Source organism: Siphateles boraxobius, unplaced genomic scaffold, assembly GCF_051911475.1.
Source record: "Siphateles boraxobius isolate OS27281-9 unplaced genomic scaffold, OSU_SipBor_1 8, whole genome shotgun sequence".
Taxonomy (NCBI): Eukaryota; Metazoa; Chordata; class Actinopteri; order Cypriniformes; family Leuciscidae; genus Siphateles; species Siphateles boraxobius.
In genome coordinates, this window is record NW_027509208.1 from 14,022,737 (window position 1) to 14,041,574 (window position 18,838).

General features: G+C 39.0%; 1 protein-coding gene across 1 annotated transcript in view; it reads left to right on the forward strand.

Moving 5' to 3' along the window:
* Positions 1-18,838, forward strand: part of xkr6b (XK, Kell blood group complex subunit-related family, member 6b) — an 83,940-nt gene that overhangs the window by 34,629 nt on the left and 30,473 nt on the right. The gene's annotated exons all lie outside the window — the stretch shown is intronic.

An 18,838-nucleotide genomic window follows, 5' to 3' on the forward strand; every position in this document is an offset into this window, starting at 1 on the left:
CTCTGCCACCTTCTCCACTATCAACAACTGCCTCACTGACCTTAAATCCTGGATGAACACCAATTTCCTTCAACTCAACTGCAAAAAAGCAGACATGATCATCATCGGTCCCAAACCCATCACTAAAACCATTCACAGTTTCTCCCTCACTGTTGACACCTCCACCCTGTCTCCATCCCCTCACAGTCGTAACCTCGGGTCATCTTTGACAATAACCTCTCCTTTGAACACCACATTAAACAACTCACCGGAACTGCCTTCTTTCACCTCAAAAATATTGCCCGACTACGTCCATCACTCTCTTTCTCCGCTGCAGAAACCCTAATCCACACTTTCATCACCTCCAGAATTGACTAAAGCAATAGCATCCTGTACGGCATAACCTCCAAAACCTTAAATAAACTCCAATACATCCAGAACTCTGCTGCTCGCCTGCTTACCCACACCCGCACCCGTGGCCACATCACCCCTGTCCTCAGGAACCTCCACTGGCTCCCGGTCCCACAACGAATTCAATTCAAAATCCTCCCCCTCACACACAAAGCCCTCCATAACCACGCCCCTGCCTACCTCAATGACCTGCTCCGCCGCCACAACCCACCTCGCAGCCTCCGCTCATCTGATGCCAACCTCCTGACTCCACCTCCCAGGACCAAGCACCGAACCTGGGTTGACAGAGCCTTCTCTGTTGCTGCCCCCTCCCTCTGGAACTCTCTCCCCAAACAAATCCGTGACTGCACTGACCTTCCAACATTCAAATCACTGATAAAAACTCACCTTTTTAAAATTGCTTTTAATGTTTAGCTTAGTACAATGTGTTTCCTTTTTGTGTGTATTTATTTGATATTGTTCTTGCTGCTTTTGTGATTTTCTTTTTTTCTTTTTCTATGTAAAGTGTCTTTGAGTACTCAGAAAAGCGCTTGTCAAATAAAATGTATTATTATTATTATTATTTTAGCTGACAACTGCAGATAATTGTATGTATGTTTTTGCAAAAATGTAGGTAAGGACACTATTATGAAGGTATTTTTGATGCATAACAACTATCATTCAAGCAGTTGTAGTTATGTACTTGTGTTTGTGCTAGAAAAATATATATTATATATATGTAAAATATTCTGCAAGTGTTCAAATCTCATTGGATGAATTCACATACTGACTTGCGGATGAGCAAAATTTATCTGTGACTTCACATTTTGTGATGCGGGTGTGTAAATGCGTTTTGCACCATATTCACTGCAGCAACTGTAGCAAAAAATGCGAGCGTATGAGTTTCCTAATTCGTGATTTGTAGAATAGGATGTGTGCACCTGCAATGAAGAATTTGAGAAGGTGTAACTGTTGTGTTGTTTTGTGGAAGAGAAAAACATTTCTCTCTGTGACTTCAAATTTACTGATACACATGTGTGGCTATTCTCTATACTTCAAATTGCACTCTCACAGGCGTTCAGTTGTTTTGCACCAAAAATACCTTCATACACTTTTCCTTTTCAATATTTTCATTTTAAAACCGGCTCATTAAAAAGTCCAGGCACATACAATACACACACTTCATGTAAATATTGGCATTTCTGACATAAACATAAAAATACTTTTTATTTTATTTTTCCTACCCTTTATAAATATTCAATAACACAGTGACATAGTGAGGGATGTATGTTTCACCAAAATCTGATTTTACAACCGAGTGTAAACAGGGCCTAAAAGAACAACAAAGGATCCAGTTAGTGCTTGTAGAAGTAGAGTAAAAGGGAATCCAGTTTATTCATGTCAGTTTCTTTAAGTATCTATTTCTGTCTGTCTCTGTAAGCATCTATAAATATCTATTATAAGTATCTCGGTCTGCATGTGTGTTAAACACTGAAGGACTGAGATTTTTTTTTGTGAATGAAATGAAAACTCTCTGAGGCACATTCATTCTACAGTCCTTGAATCACAGTCATTCAGATGTGTGTGTGTGTGTGTGTGAGAGAGAGAGAGAGAGAGAGAGAGAGAGAGAGAGAGAGAGAGAGAGAGAGAGAGAGAGAGAGAGAGGGAGAGAATGTATGTGTGAATGTGTCACATTAACAGTGAGATTGATTATTTTAACAGTGTCAGATTATTTGTTTTTCGCGGGATGCAACATTGCAGGGGGTTTGTTTTACTTTCCAAATGGCTAAAAACACTATGTAGCCCCATCCACTGTGAATCAAATTTTCATTTGGCCAAAGATGTGTAGCCGAACAACAGTTTATGAGTGTAGCTAGATAATGAAAAAGCTAGATGATAACTCTTAAATGTAACAAAACGATAAATCCAGCTTAGACTGTTTGGTGTATTTTAGCCTACAACATGCTATATGGTTTGGACTCTCAAGTTTTGAAGACAGTCAAGAGTGACAAGAAGTACATTGCAAAATAAATACATAAGAGTACATTAAAAAAGTTCAGCAGTTCTCTTGAACAAAATACATTATAATAAAGATCAGTGTAATGCTATGGCAGAGCTATATTTATAATTTTTTTGTAGAACATTTCAGTTATACCTGTATGAAAGGTACACTATGAATATTACATTAAATAAATAAGCATCTCAATGCAATTTTCTGAAAAAAATAAAATAAAAGTTACGGAAAAACAATGTGCAGAAGTGAATAATGCATTATTCACAAACTTCGGCCTACAAATGGCTGAACCAAAGAAACAAATTTCACATCTTCATCTTCAAGTCGACGGTCACTTTGAGTACGACTCGCATTTTCTGCAACTGAGGGCTAGTGGTTCAGACACTATAGTATTTGAAGACCGCTTTATCACAGGATCTGTGAAAGGGAAGAAGAATTTATATAAAATTAACCAATGATTAACATTTTTGTATCCATGTTTGAATATATGTATAATACTTTGTTGACTTCTCAGTTTACCTTTCAAAGCTTTGACTATATCCTCATCAAGGTAGTCCATTTTTATCCTCTTGTCTGTCGTCACTATACAGCACTCTATCAGTTACATTGAACATAAGATTAGAAGAAGCCCAACACCACTTACAGTGAGCAGAGTTCAATCAAAAAGTCTACTGATATAGTTATTTGCAGCAATAAAGCAACCTGTGAGTATTAGAGAGTATGTTGTATATTGATAATTGTGGTTTATTTAAAGGGTATTTCCCATGGATGTGTCTATTGTGATCTTGCTAACATGCACTCTCTTGCAAAGATTTAGCTAAAGAAATTAAAAGTTGTGCAAAATATTGTATGCCATGTACCTGGTGGGTAATATAATCAAAACCCTTCACAGACTCAGCAGTTTCAAATGTATGCTCTCTTATAAGCATCCTTTTTAACAATTTAATCTTTGTACTTATTTGTAATTAGAAATATATATTAGAAAGTACTCAAACAGGCAATAAGGTTGTCAAGCTTGAACAAATACAAACACTAATCAACAAACACTACCATAATTGGCTGGTCAGCTCAAGACAAAGTAACTTTATGTTCATAACATGGTTTTTTCAAACTTTTCAAAGATCATTTACATCATAACAATGAAGCCAAATTGTTTGGGAAATCAGAAATAAATGCACAGCTTCATTTTGCAAAAATGTTGTACATGTTATAATGACTAATTCTGTTTTTTGCAGATGCATTAGACAATGTTTTATAGTTGTTTAAAGACAGCCAAATGTCTCCACATAGATTTCAAACAGATTTATCAAAGACTTTAGACTTCCCTCCATTGAAAATCTATTTACGGTATACTGTCCTTGTCCAGAAAGGCAATAAAGAAATCATCAAAGTAGTCCACGTGACCTCAGGGGGTTAGTTAGAATTTTTTGAAGCATCGAAAATATATTTTGTTCCAAAAATAACAAAAACTATGACTTTATTCAGCATTGTATTCTCTTCCGGTTCTGTTGTCAATCCGCGTTCATGAGTCCGCTGACGTAAGACGAGCTGACGTGTGTCTGGTGCGCCCGAGCTTCGTTTACAGTCTGAGGGAGACGCACGCCGTAAACAAAACAATCTTTGCAAACATGTCTAAGGATTTCGACACAGGGGAAGACTTGCATTTTTTTTTAACCAGACATATTTATTTGAACCCGAATACACGGACGCACCAGATAACACGTCAGCAGCGTCTTACATCATCAGCGTCACTGGCCTCGTGAACGCGGATTGACAACAGAACCGGAAGAGAATACAATGCTGAATAAAGTCATCGTTTTTGTTATTTTTGGAACAAAATGTTTTTTCGATGCTTCAAAAAATTCTAACTAACCCCCTGAGGTCACGTGGACTACTTTGATGATGTCTTTATTGCCTTTCTGGACAAGGACAGTTACCGTACATAGATTTTCAATGGAGGGACAGAAAACTCTCAGACTAAATCTAAAATATCTTAAACTGTGTTTCGAAGATGAACGGAGGTCTTACGGGCTTGGAACGACATGAGGGTGAGTCATTAATGACATAATTTTCATTTTTGGGTGAACTAACCCTTTAATGTAAAACAAATTTTACCAAGAATCACAATATAATCAGGTTCCAAATGTCACACGCCATGCAAACTTGAAGAAGCTGGGTAAAAATAAAAACAACCCTATACGTTTTCTATTAAATAGTTAACCAAAAACGCATTCAAAAAACCCATTGACTTGTAGTACAAAACTTGCTTATGAGTTTATTATGCAGCACTCCATTATTTCCCCATACTAATTTCAACTAACTACATGATTTGAGATCCTAAGCTTTGATACTTGAATAATACGCAAATTATGAACCCAGCTTTTTATTCTTAGTACTGCTCTGAAAATGGCGTGACACAAGGTCCTGGTATCCAGCAGCACTGCAAGCTGATGAGTTGTCTATCACCGTCTGTCGCCATGGTCAGACTGACTCATAAGACATACGCTCAGTGTCAGGAGACACCTTGCGGTGGGTCAGCCACCTCTGAGTTCGCGGTGTGACAGTACTAACCCAACCAAGTAAAAGCATCTACCCCGGACCAAACAACAGGGCCAGGAAAGTGTGTGTTTTGATAGATGATTTGAGACACGATGATAGCGGGAAACCCCTCTCAAAGGCTCAGGAAATCAAACATTCACACGAACAACTGCAGCGTCTTTATTTGCAAGCAATATTTTGGTGAGGCGTAACTGATTCATGCTTCCCCAGGCGTCCTCCCCATGGGAAGCAATTCAAACCAGCACATTTGTTCCCCTTATTATCTCCCAGCTAAGCATGTCGGAATTGGGACATGAGGCATTTCCATCCTGATTTGTGTGTTTTTGACAGAATAAACCTTTGAACGTTTGCATGAAAGCACTGTAGATGTTCTTGACGCAAACATCTATCATCATCATAAAGGCAGCGCTAAGCTGTGAGGTGTCGGGGGAGAGAGGAACATGATCAACGCGCCCTCAAACGTTACAGACGCACTGTCAAACACTCTTTACGCAGTCCCTCCTGAGAGACCTGCGCAGAGCAAAGCAGCTGCCGTTCTTTTGCGCAATGCCTTTTTTTTTTGCTGCTTAAACAAAGTCTGCAATTATCCCCATAGCGCACAAATCTTCTTGTGTTACTCCCAGCATCCTGTTCTCCTTCTGATTTACCTCTCCCATTTCTCCACTCCCGAACTCCCCTATGCGGGAAGGCGGAGTGGATGTGTCCCAGGGTTTGTCAGGGGGAGAGGGTGGTTGTGAAATGGTATGGTCTGATAGATGGAGTGGGCATGAGACTGTGTGTGTGAGCGGAATAGTAAAGGAGCCCTGGAGATGGGGAGGATGGAGGCTCAGAGCCAGAAAATTGCATTGCATATTTGGTGATTAGTTTACCACATTTGTTTGTTTCTTCCCATCGCTCTCTTCAGTCTTCCTCGTCTTCTTTTTCCTCATATTCATACTGGTCATTGGTCTATTGTGTCATCCATGTTGCTCACATTGTCTGTATCACAAGCAATTTCTGTATTGCCCATATCACCTTTTTCCTTGACTTTTCTAAGACCTGTTTGTGATGTACTGGCTAAGGATTAAAAAAATCATCCACATTCAAATGTTAAACGAGAGAATTCAGGCTGATTCGATAATCATTTGGACACCTTTTGTGAACTCTCCTGAGAACAAATATCTTGGTTATATATTTAATGAATCACTATCTTCTAAATCTCAGATATATCAATTAAGGACTAAACTCAAGCTGTGGTTTTATTTTAGAAACAAAGCCTGTTTTTCATTTGAGGCAAAAAAGAGATTAGTTTCTGTTACCTTCATGCAAGTTCTTTTGATTATGATGTTTTGTTAAGATGTTCCACACTCTTTATCATGGTGCTCTCAAAACAAATAGTAATTTCAGAACTCATCATTGTAAGCTGTATATGTTGGTCTCACTATCAATACACAGACTTAAGCATTGGTACATGTTTATTTACTAATCTATTTTTGTATTTTTTTGTATTTGGTTGTGTTGTGAACTTGTATAGCGCGTTTCTGTATTTGGTTGTGTTGTGAGTATTTGGAGCACACATGTGTTGTAAACTGATGACGCTGTTTTCTTAATTTGCGTGTATTTTTCTATTTGCATGTTTTTTCTTCAGTTGCAGCGCATTGAGCTCTCTCGGCCACCGTATATTCTACTAGTAACTTTGCAACTACATGTCAACTAACTCTCATTAGAATCTTAAACCGTCTGCTTAATATCTGCTGACTGTTTATTGTGATGCTCCCCCAACAGACATTCATCTAACTAAGTAGATGCAACGTTACTTATAGTCAACAGAATATGTAATAGGGACCATCAAAATAAAGTGAAACCAAGACTTTTAATCTCAGACATTTTTTTACCTGGTTAAATATAAGGACAATAAGTAAATAAATAAGTGGTTAATTAAAACCGACTTGTCAGGTAGGAGAGCGAATGATATCACTGAGAGTTTTACTCTGCTAAATATTTTATAAATTTTATAAATAATATTGATCTTGAGTAGAGCACACATAATAGAGTAAAAATTGTTGCCATCAATCCTGGATATAAAATTGCCTAATTTAACGACACTTGTTAGCCTTGACACAGAGTTATGTTAAATTGGTATATATAATAATACAATAATAATAATCTATTATTAATTCTAAATATATATTTTCATTATCTTAATAATATTTTGAATTGCATTATTTTAATGAATCTGAGATTTTTGACAGTTTTTTTCCACCTGTAATTCTTTTTAAATTCAGCTATATTATTTTGTCTTGATGTATAAGAATATTTTGTCTCGTGGATTATAAGTAAACATCTGTTATGTAAAATATCTTATTTAGGGCAGTTCTACATTTTTACTCTTATTTTCTAATAATATTTTTAAGATTCTACAAGGTGTTTATAAATATTAACACAACTATATATACAGAATGTATTATATGAAGCACATTGTTCACTGTTCTTTTAACAAACATATGAGTTCTTTTCACAGTCCTCAAAACTCTTTTAAAGAGAAGTATAGGCAAATTTCAGTATTCCCACTGCTGAGAACAAATTTCAGTACACAGCTCCCAAGTCAGCAGTTCTTTGATGGAAAAATGTCCTTTTTGAGACTTTTTTTGCACAGCCTTTGTGCAAAACAACACACTGAGAGCATACTATTAAAAATGACAAATTGCCTGCTTATAAATGCAGACACTAGCAAATGCGTGTAAGTTAGTGTGCTCAGCTAGTGTACTTCCACAGACTGCAAACTAGTAGGCAGAAATCTAAGACCTCCAGGAAATTATATTGATAATTGATTTCAATTGCTCTGCTGTCGCGAGGGTTCTCCGAAACGGTAAGCCACTTGCCGTAATTACAGTCTCAAACAGGATAAACCTGCACGATGTGCTTTTCAATGACTGAAAGGAAAAGACAGGCAGCCACGGCGTTCTCATAAAAAGCAAGTAGGTCAAGCGCTTTCTTTTAATCCTGGCTTAGTCAGGGCCCATGTCTGGTTGATGGGAGCTCTCAAAGCTCCAAAGAAGGCAGAGAAAATCCCACTCTCTTCTATACTGCCAAAAATTGTCCATATTCCCTTTGTTTAGATTCAAAGGATGCTCAGCTGTCAGTAACTCCTGCATTCTCTTTGGACTCAGATCTCTTTGAAACTCAGACGTTGTTTTTGTTGTATTTGCACACGCCTGATGTTTGTTTAGTTATGAAACACCACAGGAAAGCATCAGAGAGGAAATCGATGAAAGTCTCAGCATGAAATCATTTACAGCTTACATTAGGCCTAATAATCATCCAATAAGCCAGCCAACAAAAATTAACTAAAAACTGCTCTGATTAGCTCACTGTTATTGCCTATTCGCAGCGATGGAGATGCATCGCCGTGGGCACGAAAATACATTTATATTCGAGTGAAGAATCAGAACATCCCTGGTAAAGTCACGGTGGCCTCTGATTGGCTGGTAAGCCGACTCAAAAGGCCACACTTTCTACACATTTAGCTGCTCTCTGGGGCTCCAGATCAGAAAAAAGCAATGCGTGTATATACTGACTGACATGACAGACTAGTATGTAAGGCACTTTTGTATCAGGATTTCTGCCGTGAAAGAGGAACACAGTGGCACAGTGTACACGAACAAGATGTGTAAAACAGCAGCGGTGGATAAAGGTCTGGTCTACTGCTACATGCATTTTATGTTAACCTGCACCTGCACTTTCTGGAATATAATTAAATCATTGGAAATACTGTATGTGCTTTTATACTGTTAACATGCATAATTGGCAAGAAATCAGATCTCATTTAGGATCTTCTTTGCATGCATTCACAGCCTAATTCTGCTTGTTTTTGCCTTCGTCTTGTTTTCCAGTGAAAATATCTAAACAAATGCATTTATTCGAGAAGCAAAATTGTGTAACATACTATGCTTAGTTTTCAGAGATAATATGTATATTTACTATTCACACTCTGCCATTCAAAGTCTGACTTTCTAACCATTAGGCCACGAGTGCCCCCAGTCGTATAAGAGACTTCCTTTCAAAAACATTAAACAATCTTACCAATCCCAAACTTTTGAATGGTATATATTTTGAACTGTGTATAAAAATAAATAATTGATTGGATAATTGAATAGTTGATTTGAATATTTATCAACATTCTGTTGTAGCCTACATGTGAACACTCATTGATTTCTGCCCGCTTCCGATTTCATCATGATCCCCAGACACTGTAAGTAAATATCACAAATTGACTATTTACCACAGACAGTAGATGATGATTTCCTCAGCCTCCCATTTTGACAGACTGAGGTACGAATCTCTTTTTGCAGTGACCACAACCTCTTCCTCCTTATTCTCCTTTACATGAACTCATGTGATCCAGACTCTCGCTGTGATATGAGCAGGCAGTTGCTAATAGTGACAAAACAGCGTGAAGAGAATCAGAGCGTGAGGGACTCACAGCTCCATTGACTATGAGCCGTGAGGCAGTGGGAGACAAACACACATAAACTACACACTAAAACAAATAACAAATGTTCTTTTTTTTTGCTCTCTCTAAAGGTAGTTTCTATTCATGAATGCTACTGAAGTTGTAATTTAGTGCCAAATGATTAGAATTGACAGCCAAATCAGCATAGTGAAATTATTTCCGTTGTGACACTGATTTCTGGAGTAATAGCTGCTAAAAATTCAGTTTTGCCATCAAAGGAATAAATTAAATAAATAAATTAAAAATTAAAACAGAAAGCAGTTATTTTACAATATAACTGTTTTAATCAAATAATTGCAGATAAATCAAATAAATGCGAAAAAAATCAAATACATTTACTAAATAATACAGTAGCCTAAATAATTAGCAGTTAGTCATTTTTGTTTATATTGCAGTGGCTGGCAGTAATACATTCAGAAATCTATCCATTTACCCAAACATTCGAGAGCAAGTTGACTTCAGCAGATGGTTTGCTAAACAATCCCTAAACAAGACGACAATACAACAAGACGAAGGAGTCAGCTAACAAGACATTAAAAAGGTACAAAATTAAAAGTAAAAACATTAAAGGTACAATGTGTAATTTTGACAGTTAGTGGTTGAAATGGGTACTGCAGTCCGACTTCAAAATATTCAATATTATACTCCTGCAATACGGAGGGTAGAGTTTCAGTGGACAGGATAACACAGACCAAAAGAAAAACAGACATTCTGACATGTAACACACATTTAAAAAAAAAAAAAAACTGTCTGTAGTATTGTTTTTCAGAGAAACAAGTAGGCCTATGTGAACTTAGCATGTTTCCTAAATATCAGCAAACATAGTATAGTATTTTATGCTTTAGTACATTCAAAAAATTACATACACCACCATAAAATAGTAGTTTAAACCTGTAATATTGAGTTAATGCATATAATAACACAAACCAACACATTCTCACCTGTGAAAAGTTATCCCATTTCTCAGGGATAAATCTTGGCGGTTTCAAAACCAAAAGTTGCCCAATGTTGTGCCTTAACCCTTTCTGTGTGCTACAACACGCTGACCATTCCAATATGGCGGGCACGCTGACATGTCTGGAGTGGTCGAAAGCAGAATGCTAATCAGACATTGGCTTTTGCAGTCAATCTGGACTTATAGTGACATCTAGTGGCATGGATGCAGCATTACTCAAATGTTTTCCATTACTGACCTTGCATCCTTCTAATGTACATACTATCCTTAATAATATGTGATATTAGAATAAGCATGTGCCAAAGCATAGTCCGTTGAAAGTCCAAAAAAGTCCCCAGATGTGATTATTGGCGTGAGGGCAGGACAACCTCACTCACATGAAAGCACAGCAATAGCAAACTACAACCAATCAATTTTCGATTGACTAAATCAAGTCCCACCCTAAATTTTTTCCTGTTTGAAAAACTATTACACTCAGATATGCATCAAAATAGGGAAGAAAAGACAACTTCCGTTTCATGCCAACTTTAAATCCTTCTCTGGGTTTGTGATTTACTGTATCCTCTTGTCTTAAAAGTGTTGTGTACTACTTTGATACATGGAAAGATTTCTGTACCCCACTGGGAAGCATTTATGCGCTCACTGTTGCCATCATAGTGATGTAATGGAAGGTCCTTTCTTGCTTTTCTCCAGAGACAACCAGTCCGCTCTAAATCTGGCCCTGTCACACTTTCATAAAAGCTCAAATTTAATTTGTAGCCGTTTGTGTGTTTCTACCTCAGAGTGAATAGGACTGTGGCTATAAATACCCGAGTTGCACAGGGACAGAGATGCTGCATAATCAAAGAGAACCTCAGCAGAGACAAATAATCAGGAGAGAGGGAGAGCACAAGAGCGAGCGCAGAGCGGTAAATAATGATTAGAACCAGGAATAGAGGGAAAATGGAGGCATAAATAAATAGGGAACAGATAGTAAAGGGAAGAAAGGGATGCTGGGAAACTGGAGGAGCGTTCAGCAAGTGAATTGAAGGACCTGCAGAAAGTGTTCCCTTTCTCACCTCAGCTCAATGACTCATTTAGTGAGTCATCTCTGTCCTGTCACACACACATCTGCTGCCCACACACACCTCTCCAACCAATTAGGCGTATGTACTTCAATAGACCAAAATGGTGGCCATCTTAGCACATAGTAATATTTAAAAGTAACGACAATGCTTTGTTAATACTTGAAAGGCATGAAATTGGTAATTTCCAAGGACGTCTATAATAGTGAGTGTCATGTGAGGCGTGACGTGCAAAAATATAAAGTATATAATATAAAAAATAAGCTTTATGCTTCTCCCCCCAAAAAATGGTCACTTCTACTATAATGAAATATTTGCTACTTTAGGATGTTTCTCCAATTTCACCCTCAGTGGTTCTCAAACTTTTTGACATTTGTCCAAGACAATATTCAAAGGCCCTCCTATCTAACTACCACTACTTCTGTTGTAATAAAAATAAACTACAATGTCACTTTAATTTTGTACATTTTTATTTGAGTGTTCTAGCATTTTAATTATGTTAATATGACTAAATTTAAAGAATTTTAAGACTTCCCCCACGAAGTTTGGTTGAGAACCACTAGATTAAAGGAGTAGTTCACTTTTTAAAAAATGTTGCTGATAATTTACTCACCCCCATGTCATCCAAGATGTCCATGTCTTTCTTTCTTCAGTCGAAAAGAAATTAAGGTTTTTGATGAAAACATTCTAGGATTTTTCTCCATATAATGGACTTCATTGGGTATCAAACGGTCCAAGGTCCAAATTACAGTTTCAGTGCAGCTTCAAATGGCTTTAAACGACACCAGAAAACTCGTTCTATCAAAATAATGTGTTGATCACGCACTATGTGTGTGTGTGTTACGTGTTGAGTGAGTTTTGATTCATTTTTGTATTTCTGTTTTAGTGTTTTGCTGTCAGTGTATTTAATTCAGTCTTTCTCCATCCCCTTCCTGTTTCTATCCATGGATACTGTTATGATTTGTGTTTGTTTGTTCACTTTAGAGTTTGTTTTTGCTCATGTCTGTTTCTAGGTTGGTTTCCAGTCTGTTAATTGGTTCAGATTAACAGTAATCTGCTGTCTATTTAAAGCTGCGTTCCATGCAACCTGTAACCCGTGTTTTTCCAACCTTATACCTGTGAAAGTGCACTGGAACAGCAGTCAAACCCGTGACTTCCCACCCGTGAAGTCGTACTAGATCAATGTACTCCCAGTTACGAGCTCTGACGTCACATAGCCCATGAAACCATACAAAACAACAATGGCAGCCCCTACGGATGCAGTGTTTCTGCAGGTGTACACGGTGAGAATACACTTTAGGACAATATAACGTTGTATATTGTCAACCCTATTATTCAACCCTTAATAATAATATAATAATAATGATAATAATACACACATGATTATGTATTACAATGTTATGTGTCTGAAACAATAAGTATATATATTGCGCTCAGGTAGTTTGGCGTGACTGGCCTGGAATGCTACAAAGTCGTGAGTCGTGGTTTGAAGTCGTGATTTACGTGCTCAAAAACCTGCCTGGAACGCAGCCAGTGTTGGGAAGGATACTTTCAAAACGTGTTTCGTTACAGAATACATGCCCAAAAATTTAATTTGTAACGTATTCCGTTACGTTACTCAATCTGAGTAACGTATTCTGAATACTTGGATTACTTCCACATTGAATTGCATTTTATAAGTGTAAGAATGCGGCCATCAAATCCTGCTTACTAAACAGGCCTATTCTGGTGTGTTTTTCTGTTCCAAATGTCTGAATGTGTTAGGCCCATGTCTCCCTGAAAGTGCAATATATTATAATTTGCTATAGAAGAACAAAGACTATAAGTGTAGGTTGCGGTCACCGCTGCTGGGATAAGGTGGTGACGCGTTCATGTAACATGTAAAGGTGGCGCTGCCAATAAAGCACCTAAAAGCTGTCACAAATAACCGGCAAAAGTAATGACTGAATATGTTAGTGTCGGCTGCAAAGATGAAGTTGACGATGCTGACTCGCGATCTTCGCAGCAGCCTAGTGAACGTGCCGGAGAGAAATGCACATTTCATACGGATTAGCCTACATAAACAGAGAGCAGTCTGTTTTCTTTCATTTTGAATTGTTCTGTTTAAAAGTAGACATGTCTGTGAGGCAAGTAGGCTAGCCTACCTTACTGTGCGTTCACACCGCCGCCGGCGAGAGCGTCAAAGTGGCCGGAAGTCATTGATTGTCAATGAGAGCCGGCGGCGAGCTCCGGCGAGAGCGGCGCGGCGCGTCTTGGACGGTGAGAGCGGCGAGGAGAGTTGAAGTCAGGTCAACTTTATGGTAATAAGCAATGACGCGGTTCGGCGGCAACCAATCGGAATATAGAAGTGCTCCGTTTGAGAGGAGTCCAGAGAACGCAGTCCTGTAAACTTTGGTTCCGACCACATTAGTTCCCAAGCAAAATTGAGGAGGTTGATCATTTGAATTTGATAAGGCGCGCAACACTAGTATTTATAGGCAATATTTTCGCGCTAGAACGCTTGTTTTTTCAGCGGGAATGCAAATTATAATAGCACTTAACCATGAACACAGAAGCCACACCACACAAATGGCTTTTAATTTGTTTACTTCATTAGCAAACATGTCACTATAATTGTTAAGTATTTTCCATCGATCAATTTTCTGCAAAAATAACGATCGACATGCTTGTTGGCTTTGTGGCCCCTTTAAATACAGTTGTAAAAAAGACCACGCGTTCGATCTACGTCAGAGCATCAGAGCGTCGCTGAATCTTTCCACGGCGTCGCTGGCAGGGCGGCGAGAGCGAATTTTGCCGCTCTCGCCGGCGGCGGTGTGAACGTACAGTTATACGCCAAGTTTCGTTTCATTTATGAGACGAGCCCCAGTTCACGCACCGCCGCCTCCGTGCCGTGATATCTATTGTCTGCTATATTTACTACTTATTTATTAATTCCAGGCAATTGGTGGATGAAACATTGATTAAAATTAAGATACAATTAATACAAATCGAAATTCACTTTAAAGAAAGGCTTTGTGCATCTGTTTGATGTCTCTTTGAAAGTTTTAAAGCAGTCTTTTAGTGCCGCTTTCAGAGTGGTCACGTCACGTCCGTAAAATTGTGTTTTCCTCATAAATGCGAACAAGAAAAATAAAATAAAATGAAAATTTTATGTTCTGTGGAGAGCCAACCCTTCTTCATCCGGTGGGTATTACTTTTGGTTTGCGCAGTGTAGCCTAATTCACAGAAGTACTAAAAAATATTTGGCCTAAAAGTTAAATATTTTTTGTGTCGCGCATGTTTATTTCCCTCATATTAAATATAAAACGCATGTGTAGACAGATATTTTTCTAATGTCTGGACTCCTTTATTAAGGAAGTATGGATATACAAACAGGTGTTTCGATATATTGGTATTAAATGCATTTTCCGAGAATTTATATTTCAAGTTTTGACTGCAAATGTCATGTCCATAATGCAATTGCTAAGTTTTAAATAATTATTCCGCAACTAGTTTTGTGGTGTAGGTCTACGTATTTTATAATGTTAACTTCAAATAATACTAATAGTAATTTAAAGTGGTAAATGTGGTAGCATTGGATCTTGATGGGAAGGATAACTCTGGGAGTTGGAAGGGGTGTGTCGCTATTCTGCCTTCGCACACGCGACACAGGTTCGTGGATCTGAGTGTCGCAATTTCGGTTTCATATCGCATATCGTTACAGCCCTGTAGCTAGTAGCCTACCTGATACAGAGCCGGCCCGAGCCTTTTGGGGGCCCTGAGCAGAATTTGATTTGGGGGCCCCCTCCCACTACGCGAAGTCACCTGGGCTTGACAATTATTGACACAAATGTCACGCAATAATGATACATTATAAATAAATACAGTGAGGTTATGTATTAATACAAAATAAATACTAAATAAAAAATAGATGCCTACTTAAATAAAAAAGTTGAAACTTTTACTTTACTCTTTTACTAACTCTTTGAAACTTCTTAAAACAAACTGTCTCAAAACATATATAAAATAAATTATTTGCAAAAAATAATGACAAAACTGAGAAATCAGAAACATAATAAGAACAAGGGTTCAACAATGACAATTATTGTTGAAAACTGTAAAAAATATTATTATTATTTCTCTACTGTTTCAATACAGTGTAACTGTCCTCAAAATCTTTTTTATTATTATTATTGTAACAGACTTTGTTGGATTGTACATGACAGAATCCAACAAAGTCTGTTACTATAATACCGGTAATGTACTGGCGCTCGTTGTATGTGTGTATGCAATCTATTTTTCCCCTCGGGGCTTGCCGTAGATAGGAATTGGTCGTGCGCACTTGGTACTGGAGTGTCGCGGGTTTTTGGAGTTAGTGATCTGGGGCCTCATTTATAAACGTTGTGTACGCACAAAAGAAGGCGTACGCCGCTCTCTACGCAATAATTGGTATTTATAAAAAGCAAACTTGACGGGAAAATGTGCGGTCCTTCACGCAAGCTCTGACCCAGGCGTACGCACAAAAACGGGTGAAATGAGAAATGGCGACACCGTCGGCAGATGGAAGAAACACGTGAAAGAGTGTGAAACTGTAGACCGTTGTGTAAAATAAATGGCAATACTGCCTCTCATAAATAACACGAAGACTTCACAAAGCAAGTCTTACAATCAACAGCCTACACGAACACCCGTTTGATCGATCTGAAACAGAAATGCAAATTAATATTTCCAAAAAGAAAAGTCAAATATGTTCTGCAATAATATTGGCATGTTATACAATTCATCCTCATAAATAAGATGGTAAACAGAACGAAATAATGTACAAAACTGATATTCTCGCCAATGTGTCCGTCTGGCGGAGCAGATATAGATGCAATTAGATAGTCAGTCAGATAGATATATAATTAGGGAGATATATAGCCTAGATAGATTTATAGACAGATAGATAAATAGTTGTATTATTTGTCCTCTGGGGAAAGTTGTTTTCATACTAAAAATGTCTTCCTCAGCTACGGAATCATGGTATTCATGCATATGCCTTTAGTTTGTTTTATTTTTGATAAAATAACGTATGACGTAGCCTATGTCTCAACCATTCAGAAAGCTGCAAGAAATTACATTTGCGCTGAACTAATTCCCATTTCCAAGTAGATTATAACCAACATCTGTAGCTTGTCAGATGCAATTAAATGGATGGAAATAAAATGCCCCATCACAATGCGTAATGACGCACAATGGCTGATCTTGCGCTCTTAGAAGATGTGGCAAATGGAAGGATTCGGAGTGAACGCATCTTCAGACAGCAAGAAGATTTGCTGGCAAATGAGGACGAGTGGCTCATGAGCCGGTTCCGACTTCCTCGAGCTGTCCTGTTGGACCTCTGCGGTCTTTTGGCCCCCGCGTTACAGAGGAGCACTCGGAGGAACCATGCCGTGCCAGTCCCACTTCAAGTCCTAACAACACTAGGATTCCTGGCGACTGGCACTTTTCAGAGGGAATTGGCTGACAGGTCAGGCATATCTCAGCCGACCCTTAGCCGGATAATGCCAGACGTTTTAAAAGGCATAATAGCTTTGTCCCATGAGTGCATAAAGTTTCCATACACGGCGGGTGAACAGGCAAACAAGAAAGCTCAATTTGCAGCTATGTACGGTTTCCCAAACGTTATCGGTGCTGTTGACTGCACTCATGTTGCCATAAGGGCACCGAATGTGAATGAAAATGCTTTCATTAATCGAAAGCATTTCCATTCGATCAATGTCCAAATTATTTGTGATGCAGACATGTTGCTCACTAACGTAGTAGCTCGGTGGCCTGGGTCAACCCATGACTCATTCATTTTAAGACACAGCAGTGTTGGGCGCAGACTCAAGGCTGGTGCTGTGCGTGATGGCTGGCTTCTAGGTAGGCTACGTTTGATTACTAGACATTTTACTGTACTTCAAAGTCTTAACCCTTTCACTATCCTTGCAGGGGACAGTGGATATCCCCTCAAACAGTGGCTGCTTACACCTTTCCTCAATCCACATAATGCAGAGGAAAGGCACTACAACATGTGCCACAGCCGAGCTCGCGCTATAGTGGAGCGCACCATCGGCCTGTTTAAGGGCAGATGGCGCTGCCTCGACTGCACTGGAGGGAGGTTATTGTACACTCCTGAAAAGGTGTCCAAAATCGTGCTGGCATGTGCTGTGTTACACAATGTGGCACAGCTTAAAAACGTGCCTCTACCCCCTGACGCCGATTGCTGTGTTGGCCCCGACCCTGACCCCCATCCCCAGGCATTTGAGCCAAATGCTGCTGCTGTGCGCCAGCGTTTGGAAGTGATGCGTCGCTTGTAAAGAACAACAAAAGGTGTGGAAAAAATATATTATTTATTCAAGAATTCCCTCATTGTGCTGTTTATTTCAGTTAGGACAGTCTTGATTTCACCCAACTCCTTTGCCACCTCTCTGACTGAGTTAATGACTTCCCTCTGCATTTCAAGGACTGCATCGGTGAGGACACGCCCGCTGCTGGAGGGTTGAGAGCCGCGTGCCGTGGAGACGCTGGGCACAGACGGCTGCTCAGCTGCAGCCTCTGAACCACTGGCACTGGCCCAGCTAGAACACCCAGCGACTGAAATAAAGATTGTTCTATATGAATAAATTGTAATCGTGTAGCCTACATACATGTGACTTGACTGCATTCATTTGACTTATTTCACTTACCTGTGTCATCCGGTGCATCTGGCGTGTCAGTGTCCCCCTCCGCCTCAGTCACCACTCCACTTAATAGGGATTCCCCAATAATTGCCGACAGTCTCTCATCAAGAGGGGTCAGCTCCGGTGTCCCCTTTCCCCCACCCGTGGCAGACACACTCTGGTGATGGAGCGCTAGACGCTTTTTTGCCTCGACTTTGATGTCTGACCATTTCTTTTTTATTTCGGCCACAGTCCGAGGTTGTGAGGCTACAGCATTTACAGCGTCTGCAACCTTTTGCCACTCAAGTGCCTTTTTGGCATTAGTAATGCCCACACTGTGCCCTCCAAACAACATTTTTCTGCTCTTTTCCACCTCGCCAACGATAACTTCTACTTCACATTGAGTGAAGTTACATTTTTTTGATTTCCTCTCTATGTTTGCCATAATTTCACAATCTATGAATATTAACTTGTGGGCGTTTCACGGACTATTTATGGGCAACTATGGGCGTGACATGAAGCCGCAAAAGCTGCGCTACATTTAGAATTGATTGGGATTTATTAAGGAAAAAATGCGTAGGATGTGCGTGCGCACGGTTTTATAAATCCGAATATTTCTGTGCGTACGCACGTCCTATGTTTCATCCGTACGCCACTTCTGACGCAAAACCTACGCAAAGTTTTATAAATGAGGCCCCTGATGTGTGGTATAATAAAGTGGAG